The sequence below is a fragment of the Lytechinus pictus genome, chromosome 15 (assembly GCF_037042905.1).
Source record: "Lytechinus pictus isolate F3 Inbred chromosome 15, Lp3.0, whole genome shotgun sequence".
NCBI lineage: Eukaryota > Metazoa > Echinodermata > Echinoidea > Temnopleuroida > Toxopneustidae > Lytechinus > Lytechinus pictus.
The window spans coordinates 852,992-866,783 of NC_087259.1; the positions used below are offsets into that span (position 1 = coordinate 852,992).

Sequence of the window (13,792 nt, forward strand, 5' to 3'; positions counted from 1 at the left end):
ATGGGATAAATCAATCACCCATGGGTCAACGATAGAGAAACTGCAATCGTAAGATTGCCTCATCAAAAACAAAAGTATGGGAAAAACTGTTGCATTTCCATGTGTCGTACGGGACATTGCCAAAAATAAGTTCTGAAAAATCAGAGCTGCCCCTATTAAGGATCATGAAAATTTTGTAGATATTATTTGGAACCATCAATGATCTATTATTCTATTGATCTGCAATATTTTCAATCTTCTTGTGCTTTGCCAATAATAGTTTCAGGCAATGTTTGTACGTTAATAATTAATCAGTAAAATTATTGAAAATTGAAAATTCAATTCCCCCCCCCCCCCCAAAAAAAAGCTATCTCTGACTTCACTTTTGGTTATAACTTATAATTTTCATAAAATTTAGGTATCAAATACCGTGTTTACACTTAATCGGCATTTGAATCGGCTCGCGGTTCTGAACCGCGAGCCGATGCAGCATCGGCTTTTTCATAGCGTGTAAACGCGAGTAACTTGCATCGGCTCGCGGTTCAGAACCGGCAATTTGCACCACCAAAGTAGTAGGTTCTGAACTGCGAGCCGATGCAGAATCGGCTTTTTTACTACGTGTAAACAGAAAGCCGATTCTGCACCGGCAATTTGTGCGCATTTCATTTACTTTACCATTGTGACGTAATTGTAAGCGCACTAATCCAGCGTTGTCTTTATTATGACGTTAACGTTGGTGTGCGTATCATATCAGGTTTTTGCATCGGCTCGCGGTTCACCGCGAGCTGTAACAACGTGTAAACGCAAACCAAAAGCCGATTCTGCATCGGCTTTTGGTTCTGAACCAAAAAGCCGATTAAGTGTAAACACGGTAATAGTAAAGCTATGAGTAAAGCTTTGACTTATTGAAAGCATATTGAAATTCATATTTTTTTTTTTTTTTTTAAATGTTCGCCCCCTAAATTTTGATGCTTCCGCCGCCAATGTAAAATAATACAAATTACTCAGAGATATAACATGAAAGAGTATCAACATTTATTAACAGGTACACAATGTATGAAACAATTGACACTGATGAATAATTAAATTTATATTCATTACAAATGAAAATTAAAACACATTTGTGCAAGGAAATTAAGGACAAACTGCAAAGAATGAAAGTTCTACAAAGGGGGTATACAAAACGATCATACCATGGCATTTATAGTGCTGCAAATAGATGAACATAATTACTAGTTTCCTAGTAGTATATCATTTTCCTAATTATTTCCAAGAGCTACTTTTAAAAATATCCTCATGAGGGGCGTTGATTAAAAGTCTATCAAACTGGCAAGAGTTTGGAATTATTAACCTGGTATAAATCTATTACATGATAAAAAAGAAAAATTCATCAGAGTAAAATTGTCATGATTCAGTTAAAACAGCTATATAATGTTATACTTTGTATAGATTGAATACTTTCATTTTAAATATTGGATACATAAATAAACACGTACATCATTTCTTTCAGATAAATACATGTATCAATTGACCGTTATGTTCAGAAACATTCAACTCACTCAGCAAGGTGAAAATGATGTGATTTTAGCAGCTTCTTATAGACAAACTCTACCTTATTCATTAAATACAATATATCATTAGATTTTTTATTTTATTAATCATTAAAATTTTTGAGCACATGTCAAATATAAAACCTATGCAAGCTTGCATTACCAAATATTAAAAAATGTCATTTTACCGGTAATCAGAAATGACACTAAACTACCAATATTTCATGTATCATTACATGTTTCGAGATATCACTTTAGTATATGCCTAAAAAAATATTGGTTTGAGAACAAGTCAACACAAAGTTATTACTGTTGCATTGGATAACATACTAAAAGAATCGAATAATACACAAAACATGTGATAAAAAACATGCAAATATATATTAAGAAAATATTCTACAAATTATACCACCACATGTATATCATTTCTTTTAAATCCATTTTTTTTTTGCTTCTCAAAAATATATTCAAGAAGACTGACAACCATACTCTTCATTACAACGTGAATGATATAATATGAGAATACATGTACTTGAAAATGATGATGATGATGCACAGCATTTGTATAGCGCCATATATCTGTCAAAGACATTCAAAGGCGCTTTTTTGGAGCCAGCCAATCTGGGTCGCCTAGAAGTGCGCGCACACAGAACTGTGACCCGCAGGTCTCTCCTCCTGATATAACTGGTTGGGGGAATGCAGGTAGACCACTACACCGGGTTTCCCCCTACTCTTATTCGAATCAGTGCAGTGGGTTCTTAACGTGCAAAGGTGGTGGCTCTCCTCTCCACGGGGCCTCCATTTAACGTCCTATCTGAGGGACGGAGTGTTTTCCACTGTAACGTAGCATGCATCTATGAAACTGGGGAGAGGCATAATCACACAACGCACTGGCTTCAGTCATCCGCCCGGGGTGGACTCAAACCCACGATCTTTGCTTCGACAGGCACACTTTACCGACTGAGCCAACTTGGCTCTCTGTATACCTTTAAAACAAATAAATTTCTTTATTTTCAAGATAGTATGATATTCGATAACTGAATATTTGTCATAAAGGAGTAGGTGCTAATTTGACTTTTTAATTGAATTGCAAATACAAACTTCTAATCTTTCATGAAAGACAAAAATCTACACTGCTTCTTTGATCCTTTTAATGTTAACTATTAATCCAATACATACTAAGCCAATGATAAACAATGCTTTGTAATAAATATATGTTTTCTGTACTTTGTTTTTACAAAATGTAGATATTTACAACACTAAAATGTACCACATTCCTTTCCTTCTCACAAATTAAAATTACTTTTTTGACTTTTATTTTCCAAAATATTGTTCTTGGCAAAGAAAACAAAATGTCCTTGCCCGTAAAAATATAAGGGGAACTTGGGAACAGTAATCAGGGTTTGTAACCACTTCATCCATTGGCGTAAATTAGTAACGTCATACTCTTCAAGTAGGGGGATGAAATACTAGATCATCCCCACCCCTCACCCGAACAAAAGGTCCGTCACTTGGACTTAGGCCAGTGACTTGGTCTAATTACCATTTGGTCTAACCATCACTCGGTCTCATGTCCAGATGGTACGTATCATTCACACTTTGTCTCCTACGTACTTCGTCAAATAAATATTTCATCATATCATAATTTGTTAGACCAAGGGGATACACAATGGGTATAACAATTTTACAAAGTGGATAATGTCCTCACTGGCAATATGACCTGTGACAGATCTAGCCAGGTTGAACATTACACCATTTTAGGGGCCATATTGTTTTTGCAAACTTTCAAAACTATTCATGTCTAATCTAGCTAAATCCACACCTTTACTTGACCACATTGGCAGTAAAAGGTTGTATATGAGACCATGTGACATGAAATGGCAAATAGACAAAGTGGTTCACAATTTACCTTATTTTGTCATATTATAATAGGGTTCCCCATGTAAAAAATGTTAAAATATCTTTTTTTCCCTTTAGCTCAGAGAAGGGGGGCGGGTGTGGTAAAGAGAAACATCTTAATACTCTTTAGTTAGCTACCTTTCTCCTGAAACCTTCATGTTCATAATACTATCAAGTAAATATTCCTGGAATATATCTCAATATTTCATTACATTGATTATAATAAAATAAAACTAAGAGAAGACACCACTTTCACCTCCTTTTCTTTAAGTTTGGTGCAATGAAATTTCCTGACATAATACAAAAAATAACAATATTCATCATGCATAAATAACATTATTACAAATAATACAAGTACAACTTAGCACAAGTATATTACAATGGTTTAAAGTGAAGCTTATTTTGATGGGTTAAATGTTCTAGAAAGAATGTTGGGTCTTGATATTTCCATATCCTCAGATTTCCAACATAAAAGACACCTTTTCATGTTATTTAGCATACAATATCACATGAATTTCATCTAATCATAATTTTCTACACAGCTATACATTTGGCAGTAGCATAAGATCTTTGCATACATGCCTGTACAATTTTCTTGTTCACTAAGAAAAGATAAATTCATAAATCATCAATAATACCTCCTTCTATAATTCTGGCAAAACGTATGCTCATTTACTGAAGGAATATCAGCTGGCAGAAGTAAATTTACACAGCTAAAACTATTGCACAGATATCAAGCACCTACATTTCCTATTTGATTAAAATAATAAGATAATCACCCAAAAAGCTATCTTTACCATATCAATGGCTATTTCCTGCATTTTATGTTGTAAAAAGGAAACCAGGATTCCCATCTCATTATTTCTTCAAAGGCAAATAAATTATGATATTTTATTTACATAATCATTTACTTCAACTATTCCTCTTTAAATTTATACCTAATATGAGACAAACATTTTACGAATTAATGAGCAAGACGAGTTAGAAATTTCAATGTCAAATCCAGGTTGCGCAGAAAAAATTGGACAAGATGGGTTCATGATATGACAACCATGCTTATTCGACGAGTGACTCTTCAGCATTTCTTTTGTTAAGTTTCTTTATTAAGTTTCTATCACTGATCTCTGAAATGAGAGTGGATTCAGAATAACACATGAAATTTCTGCGCAAATCATTTCTAATATGCCTCAATATTAATATTGTTTGCAATCTGCCATGCGTGAATGATTTGCTAAGCTGTTGGTCTCAAATTAGAGATGAGATTCCAATCTTGCCATAAGTAGCAAATTCATAGTAAAGACATATTTAATAGTTGTGAAATCTATCTCGAGTGAAAAAGGGTTTCCTTTTTTTGTGGGATGCAATGTATATGTCAATTAACAAGCCACTGGTTTGCTCAAGCACAGGAGATGTATTAAATACAGTTGTTATATTAAGGAACAGGTTCTAGTAATATCATGTAATATGATATGCAGAGTTGAGAGATCTCATATCTTTGTAGAATATCTCCACTTGCGTTATTATTTCTTCAGGGCACTAAAAACACAAAACGAGAAAAAATATGAATGAAATACACATGTCATATACATGTTCATAAAAAAATAACATATTTCAACATACAACAGCAAAATAAATCTTATATTTTTCAGACTGACAAAGGAGGTTAATGTATTGGTGTACTTGTGATGGAGATAAATGCATCTACATATCAAATCCCCCTCCCCTTCATTTCCTATTCCTTCAAATTTCCCTTATTGATAAAAAACATGTGTTTGGTGACTTGCCTCCTAAAAACAAGGAATTCATAATTGCACATATTCAGGTGATTTGGGCATTCTACTATAGAGCCAACTCAATAATATTAAAACTGAATATGGCAATGAAATTGAAAAAAATATAGTTGAGAAATATAATTATTCAAACATGAGTTAAAGATATTTTTTTTTTTTTAATATAAAGAGATAAATTAAAGTGAAATAAATTAGACAAAATGCATTAACAGAATGAACATGCTTTTATTAATCTCGGTGCTGAAAAATGCATACCTATGAAGGAAATGAAAGTTTGACCAAGAGAGAGAGAGCACTCCCTATTTCCGTTTCTGGAGGCTCCTGTGATATGATAAAAAGCAGTGCCAAAAAAAAAGGAGAGAAAATGGAAGAGTGATCACATAAAACTGATACACAACATGCCTTGGTCAGGGGCCGCGGAACGGTTTTCAAAGTGGGGGGGGGGGGGCTGAGCCAAAAGTGGGGGGCTGACCATGCAAAAATTCACAATCATATGGTCGTTTTTACGTTTTCGTACACGGTTTTTGAAAAAAGTGGGGGAGCTGAAGCCCCCCAACCCCCCGCTTCCGCGGCCCCTGTTGGTTATATCCACTTTGTCTACTAGCAGATTGTCTAATTCTCAGACTGTCTCATAGCTTAACCAAATTGGTCTACAACTAACTTGGTCTATTAATTTTGTCAAACCATCACTTGGCCTGAATGTAACTTAGACTGATGCCTGCATGGCCTATTTTTCACTTCATCTACTTATCAGTTTGCACTTTGTCAAATGAAAATTTGTTTAAAAGGGCAGTTCATTTATCATATGGACTAGGTGATGTTTGACCAAGTGGATATTAGATGGAATGGACATAACCTAACTTGGAATTAGATAAAGTATAAATGGGCTAAATGGGTTGTATACATACTACAATTAGACCATTAGACCAAATGGAAAGTGGACCAAGTGGATGTGGACAAAGTGGCAATTTACCACATGCCTTATAAAATATAAATTATCATGAGATTGAAAGGCTCTTAAGTGAAAATAAAGGAATATTACAGAATGGTAACAACTATAATTTTCCAATCAAAATTGAAGCAAATCTTCAAACAAGTCAGCATGTACATATATGTATTTCAAATTTGACATTTTGAATTTGAAGGGAAATTACTTTGAATGCATCATTATAAGCAAAAAATTTGATACTACAGTGTAGTTATCATAAAAATAAATAACTCAAATGCATCAAGTTCATAATGTATCAAGAAAATGCTAATGCTAATTTTTGAAAGCTTATATTCAGAGATAATTGAATATTACATTTAATTTACCAAAATATGACTGACCATTTCCTCAGCTTTTAATTAATACCTTTCTTGTAACTCTTAAACCACCTGTGACTCAAGCGAATGATGATGATGGCATCAGGTAAACAAAATGATTTGCAATGCTTTATTACTTTTATGCAATAAATTCATACATGCACATGACACAAGATCAAGGGCATCAAACACTACAAGTTTACTTCACAACATTTCCTTTCTAAATGGTCAGATTAAAGTTATAGCTGTCCAAATAAAAGAGTATTATACCACGTAGAAGGGTTCACTGCTAAAATAATGCAACACACATAGGGTTTATATGTCGCACAAAGAGTTATCCAATCATGTATGATGTCAGTGGTAGAAGAGGTATCAATAAAAAGATGAATTGATCTTAGTAGATATAAAATATATTATTAACCGTATCAGACATCTGAGCAGGGCAACTTTAATACATGTACATTATTGCCTGCTTAAGACTGGGATCTAGTCATTAAATATGACTAATATTAAAGGGGAATGAAACCTTTGGAATAACTAGGCTTGTATCGAAACAGAAAAATCAAAGAAACAGATCAACAAAAGTTTGAGAAAAATCGGACAATCAATGAGAAAGTTATGAGCATTTGAATATTGCAATCACTAATGCTAAGGGGGGGTCTTAGCCCCACCAATTTCCTGGGGTTAAGCTTAGCCCACTTCATTTTCACATGACGTTTTAGCAAAGTGGTCTAGCACGGTAAATATTACGGTTCTATCTGGCCCTGCAAAAAAGCAGGGTTAACCGGCTTATTGTGGTGCTAGCACTACAATTGCGGTGCTAAGAGATGCAGTGTGAAACGAAACAGGCTAAGGAAAAGTGGGGCTAAGCATTAGCCAACAAAGAAGTTGAAATTGCATGTTAATCACGCTCTGTACGGTAAAATCATCAATATTCATGAGCTGTGTGATAGTCCAGGGTTAAGAAGTTAACCATAGCTAAGCAAATAGTATGGGGTTCAGACAGTGTGAATCGAAAAAAATATATATAGTATGGGGTTAAGGATAGCCCGGGGTTAAGGATAGTATGGGGTTAAGGAAATGCAGTGTGAAAAGCATATTAGAAGATCCAAGATATTTCATTTCTATGCTCTATCAACCCTGCATGGTTGTTTCACCTCCGCAGGCAAGCCTGAGCGATGAGCCTTGGTTAGACGATAAACAGCAGCTGTAATATTGCGTAAGAGCAGCTCTGCCTGTAGTAGGCCTTTTGGAATTAAATTATTGTATTTGATATTTAATAAAGCTTTCAAAGGCATATTGTATTTAGATATCCAATGTTTTAATTTGTTTTCAATTTTTAACAAAGAAAATTGACCCTGAAATAAGGAAACTATTAAAGAGAATAAAAATGACGGCATGCGCTGGTGAGCAGAGATCAGTGGAATCGTCATACTGTGTATGAACACACAAAAGAAAGAACAAAAAAAGAAAAAGAAAGCAGAATTCAGGAAGGAAGAAAGAAAGGACAACATTGAAAGAAAAAAAGAAATGAAAAGAAGGAAAATTAAGAGGAAAGGAGAATAGAAACATAAATGGAGATAAAGAGACAGAAAGAGAGAGAATCATTAGGTGTAGAAAAGGGGGAAGAGCAAAAAAAGTGAGGAAAGAAATTTTTAAAAAGAGAAAGAAAAAAAAGGAAAAAAGCAGAAGGAAGATAGAAAGATACATGCATCCAGCTTTGTATTCAAGAATATAAAGCTTTGTGTGTGGCCCCCTGCTGTGATTGTGACTTACTCGTAGTTCTTTTTTAACGTCATAACACAAATGTTTAGATACATGGCCTGGGGTGATTTAGGGTTTTCACGCTTCGAAACTAAAGATGATTATTCGTCATGATCATTTTTAACTTTTCACACTCATTCTTTTACTGCTTAAGGCCCGGTCACATATGCGTGTCGCATGAGGGACACACGGCCCGCGCATTGAAAAGTGGACAAAATGATCAGTGCGTCGTTGTGCGCCCAACTCCTTTCAGGTTTTGAGAGAGGGGCTAGCGAGCTTGCGCCAAATGCATAACGCGTTGCTGACGTGCTGCGCGTTTACTGGGCGCATACAGACCGTACATAGAGTGCATATCTTAAACATCCCAACGAAAACACTAAGTATTGCGAACGTGTTGGACGAATAGCTAGCGCATGCACTGCGTGTTCAACACACAGCCTGTGAACAACAGCATGCAGTTAGGTGGCTGTGGACGCCCCATTAAAAAAAAAATCATAAAATTTGCTAAAAATGATACCAAATTATCTGTGACTCTTCTGTATGCATAAATGGATTAAATGATCCCTATGGCACATGTAAAGAGATTAAAAGCGTGTGAACATTTTGCAATTGACGAAGTAGTTGCCGAAATTTAAATTGATTAACAAATGAAGAAGAAAAAACATTTTTTGTGATTTATGAATAAATTTTGCAAAAATTAGACTAAATAATTTTCCAGACAAAATTTCAAAATTTTGTGTACAAGTTTCGTGAACCTCATGCAGCTCTACCAGATGGAAGAAAAAAAATCAAAATCTGTCAACAAATAAAGAAGAAGAGGCATTTTATGTAATTTATGAATAAATTTCGCATAAATTAGCATAAATAATTTTCTACTGAAAATTACAAAATTCTGTGTAGAAGTTTGGTGAACCTCATGAAGTTCTACCAGATGGAAGAAAAAAATTCAAAATCTGTCAACAAATAGAGGCATTTTCTGTGATTTCTGAATAAATTTTGCATAAATTAGCATAAAAAATGTTCTAGTCAAAATTCTGTGTAGAAAATTGGTGAACCTCATGAAGTTCTACCAGATGGAAGAAAAAAAAATCTAAATCAGTCAACAATTAAAGAAGAAAAAGCATTTTATGTGAATTTTTAAAAATATGAATAAATTAATTTCGCATAAATTAGCATAAAAAATGTTCTAGTCAAAATTCAAAATTCTGTGTAGAAGTTTGGTGAACTTCATGAAGCTCTACCAGATGGAAGAAAAAAAATCAAAATCGGTCAACAAATGAAGAAGAAGAAGCATTTTATGTGAATTTTTAAAAATATGCATAGCATAAAAATTGTTCTGGTCAAAATTTTAAAATTCTGTGTAGAAGTTTGGTGAACCTCATGAAGCTCTACCAGATGGAAGCAAAAAATTCAAAATCGGTCAACAAATAAAGAAGCATTTTTTGTGAATCGTGAAAAATGCGCATAAATTAGCATATTTAATTTCAAAATTCTGTGTAGAAGTTTTGAATCCCCCACCTAGTGCTATCATATAAAGCAAACAGAATTGAAATCAGACTTGAAATGGCGAAGAAGAAGCATTTTGAAATTGTGGACGGACGACAGACGACGGACGACAGACGACGGACGCCACGTCACCACATACATGTACATGTAAGCTCATTTGGCCCTTCGGGCCGGATGAGCTAAAAACTTGAAGTGCGAGGAAATATATTTGGGGAAGATCTATAGAGTACCGAAGTTTGACATCATCAATTTTCCAATTTTGTATTTCAGCATTTTTTATACCATATTTTGGTAGAGCATGATAAAATACTGCCACTACCAACATTTGGTGCGAATCGGTCCGTGTGGCCTGAGATATGACCTGATGAATACATAATTAGCCTCATTGAAGTCAATGTATTATTGGGGGACATCCCGATAGACCGCGGGTCCGATAGACCGCGGGTCCGTTAGACCGCGGGTCCGATAGACCGCGGGTCCGATAGACCGCGGGTCCGTTAGACCGCGGGTCCGATAGACCGCGGGTCCGATAGACCGCGGGTCCGATAGACCGCGGGTCCGATAGACCGCGGGTCCGATATTATGCGGGTCCGATAGACCGCGGTGTGTGTAAAATTATGATCAGGATCTAATTCCAATGTCATCAAGAGGTCCAAAGGTCAAATGATACGAGGCCATGGGGTTCTATCAGGTGCGGATCAATTGGGGGGCCGATCGAGGGGGAACTGCCTCACCCCCAGCTCAAAAAAGAGGGGGTAGAGGGGAAAAGGGAGAGAATAAAAAAGAAAGAGGAAGATGGGAAAAGAAGAGAATAGAAAAGAGAGTAAGAAGGAGAAAGGAAGAGAAGAAAAAAAAGAGAAGAAAAAGGGGAAAGGAAAGACATAAAAAAGGGAGAAGAAAGGGGGAAAGAAGAGAAAAAAGAGAGGAGGGAAAAGGTAGAGAAGAAAAGAAAGGAGAAAGGAAAAAAAGGAAGAGAAGAATATTTAAATAAAGAGGAGGATGGGAAGAAAGATAAGAAAAAAAAGAGAGAGAGGAAGAGGTTGGGGAAAAGAAGAGAAGAAAGAGAGAGAGGGAGGAAGGGGAGGGGGAGAAGAAAAAAATATTAAAAGAGAAAAATGGGGAAAGGAAAGAAAAAAAGGGAGAAGTAAAGGGGGAAAGAGAAAAAAAGTGGAAGGGGAAAAGAAAGAAAAGAACGGAGTAAGGAAAAGGGGGAAAAGAAGAAGAAAAAAAGAGGAAGGAAGAGAATAATATTTAAAGAGAGAGGAAGATGGGAAGAAAGATAAGAAAAGAGAGAGAGAGAGGAAAAGAGAAGAAAAAAAGAGAGAGTAAGGGGGAAGAGAGGAAAAACGAGAAAAGAGAGAGGAAAAGAGGGAAAGAAAAGACAGAAAAAAGAGAAGAAAAGAGGGAAAGAAAAGAGGGGGGAAAGGAAGAGGGGGAAAGGAAGAGGGGGAAAGAAAGAGAGAAAGAATGAGGATAAGAGAAAGAAAAAAGAAAGAAAAGGAGATGGGAAACGGAAAAGGGAGATGTTGACCTGGACGTCGATTTGATGGCGCCAAAATGACGTTCGAACTATGGGGCGCCGAACTGATGTTTGAACTGGGAGAGGGTCGCCAAACTGATGTTCGAACTATGGGAGCGCCGAATTGATGTTCCAACTAGGGGAGCGCTAATTTGAATTTTGACCATAATGCGACAAATACATGTTTCAGAGAGGGAAGGGAGGGCAAAGTTATATTTCACATAGGGGCGCCAAGTTTATGTTCAACCGAGGGCGCCAAATTGACCTTGAACTTAGAGGGCTTCATGCAAATTCATTTTCGACCGGGGCTCAACATTGCTCGTATTGCCTGTTTATAGTGAAATATATGTCCTGCCCAAAAAAACTTAAATTAATGCGGCTGAATTAAAATATCCCGCTTTTACGATAACAGACAAAAACAATGTTTTCGAGTTTTAAGTCTGTTCAGCGAGATAGATACCCTGTTCAGGGTCACAAAAAAGGGTTATTATCAAATTCAGCTCGTGCTACGCGCTCGCAATATTTGATTAATGAGGTATGCATCCTCTGCTTCAATCCCACATGTAAGTGTTAGTGTTTTTCAAGTCAACATACATAGGCCGATCCAGGGGGCTTTGCCCCCCATGGTGGCGCAAAATAGGGGTAAGAAACAGAAAAAAAGAAGAGAAAAGGGACAAGCAATTAGAATAGGAATTATACCTTAGTCCTTCTTAAGTCAGTATATAAAACATTTGAGCTTGCGCTTCGCGCTGGCATCAATAAATTGTTTAGTTATATACGCATCCCGACCTTACAGATTTTTATGCTAACGAGAAGCACAAGCTGAAAATATTTGATATTCTAACCTGACAACTGAAAATGTATTTTTCATTTAATCATTATAAATGTTTTCAGCTAGCGCTTCGCGGTCGCATTCATTTCTTAATAGATATGCATCATGTTCATCATAACAACTACTAACATAGGCGGATCGAGGCGGCCCGAGGCCAACCTCCCCTCTATTGACAGAGCAAATAAATTGGGAAAAACGGTAAAAGAAAAAAAGGGGGAAAGAAAGGAGAAAAAAGAAGACGAAACATAAAAGGAGGAAGACGAGTGAATAAAATGAGGTCAGGAGAAGACTTTGAAAACAATTTTTGAAAATATTTAATGTCACTATATTAAAGTTTCGCTCGCGCATCGCGCTCGCAATGCCTGTTAGATGAGATACATATCTTGCTCAATAGGCTGATATGTAGTTATCAAGTTTTTATATCAATATACAAAACATAATTCAGCTCGGACATCGATCTTTCATTTTGTTTTATTTACCAATTTATGTTTTTAAGTGCTCTGGAAAATGTCCGTTTTATGGTTTGAATCAACATTTGCAACATTTTGTGCGCTCGCACTATTTGCCAAGTAGGCCTACCTATTGTATTTTTGTTTTTCATATAAGATTCTCTAAATATACCTTTTCAGGTGTCTCGATCGTAAAAAAATAATAAAGGCCTATGAGCTAGCGCTGTCTATATATTAATTCTATAACAAACTACTCAAATCCCCTCATTAAAAAATTCCGGATCGCGATTTGCGCTCGCATTATTTGCTAAAAATTTATCAACCAAAGAATCCTATTCATGATTACAAAAATACTTAGAATATCCAGTTTTCAGGCCTCATGCAGTGTCAACAAATTTCACACACTCATTAGGCTTAACAGATTAATAAATATGAAATAAAATTTGTATGAATTCATAATAACTAAATTGTCCCTTTTTCAGAAATAAATATTAACAAGTTTTAGGAAAAGAAATAGAAGATAGTCATCATTCTTATATGATGACAAAATGTCCTTAGGCCTAAAATGTCTCGATCCTAGGTCAAAATAATAATAAAATATCAGCTCGCGCTTCGCACTCGCATTATTTATATGCTGCTATCAAATTTCCCTATATACACAGTACTGTAAACAGTGCTTAAATTGACCCTTTTCATGTCGGAGTTTCAAATATTATTTTCAGCTCGGGCTCTGCGCTCGCATTATTGATTTTTATGATGAAAAATGAAATGTATTCAGATTGCCAGGATTCTGTCTAACTCTAAAACACGCACACGCATGTTTTTTGAGATACAAAGCTTGATCTTATTCAAAACGTGCTAAAATTATCCAGTTTCGAATCAGAATATAAAAAAATTTCACCTCGCGCTTTGCGCTCGCATTATTATTGTAGGAAGATACCAAAAATTACCCATCATTTTTCATGATTGACAAACATGAATCGAATGTCCCATTGGGGGATTTTAAATCTCATCTTTTTAGGTTGGAATATCAAAAAATGTTCAGCTCGCGCTTCGCGCTCGCATTATGTTGCTTATAAAGTAAATCTAGAAAATGACTGGTAGGACATGGGCGTTTTGCCCTCCCCCCCAAAAAAAAAGAGAGAATCAAGACTAAGAAAAAATAGAGAGAAAAGGAAAGGGACTAGGATGAAATATAA

At 35.7% G+C, this 13,792-nt stretch overlaps 1 long non-coding RNA gene across 1 annotated transcript; it reads right to left on the reverse strand.

The window, feature by feature from the left end:
* Positions 1-992: 992 nt before the first annotated feature.
* LOC129278107 (uncharacterized) lies at positions 993-6,756 on the reverse strand. Its single transcript, XR_008586216.2, has 2 exons — positions 5,474-6,756; positions 993-4,964 (listed from the first exon to the last, which is right to left on the reverse strand). It is a non-coding gene; the product is annotated as an uncharacterized LOC129278107 (long non-coding RNA).
* Between the last annotated feature and the right edge of the window lie 7,036 nt (positions 6,757-13,792).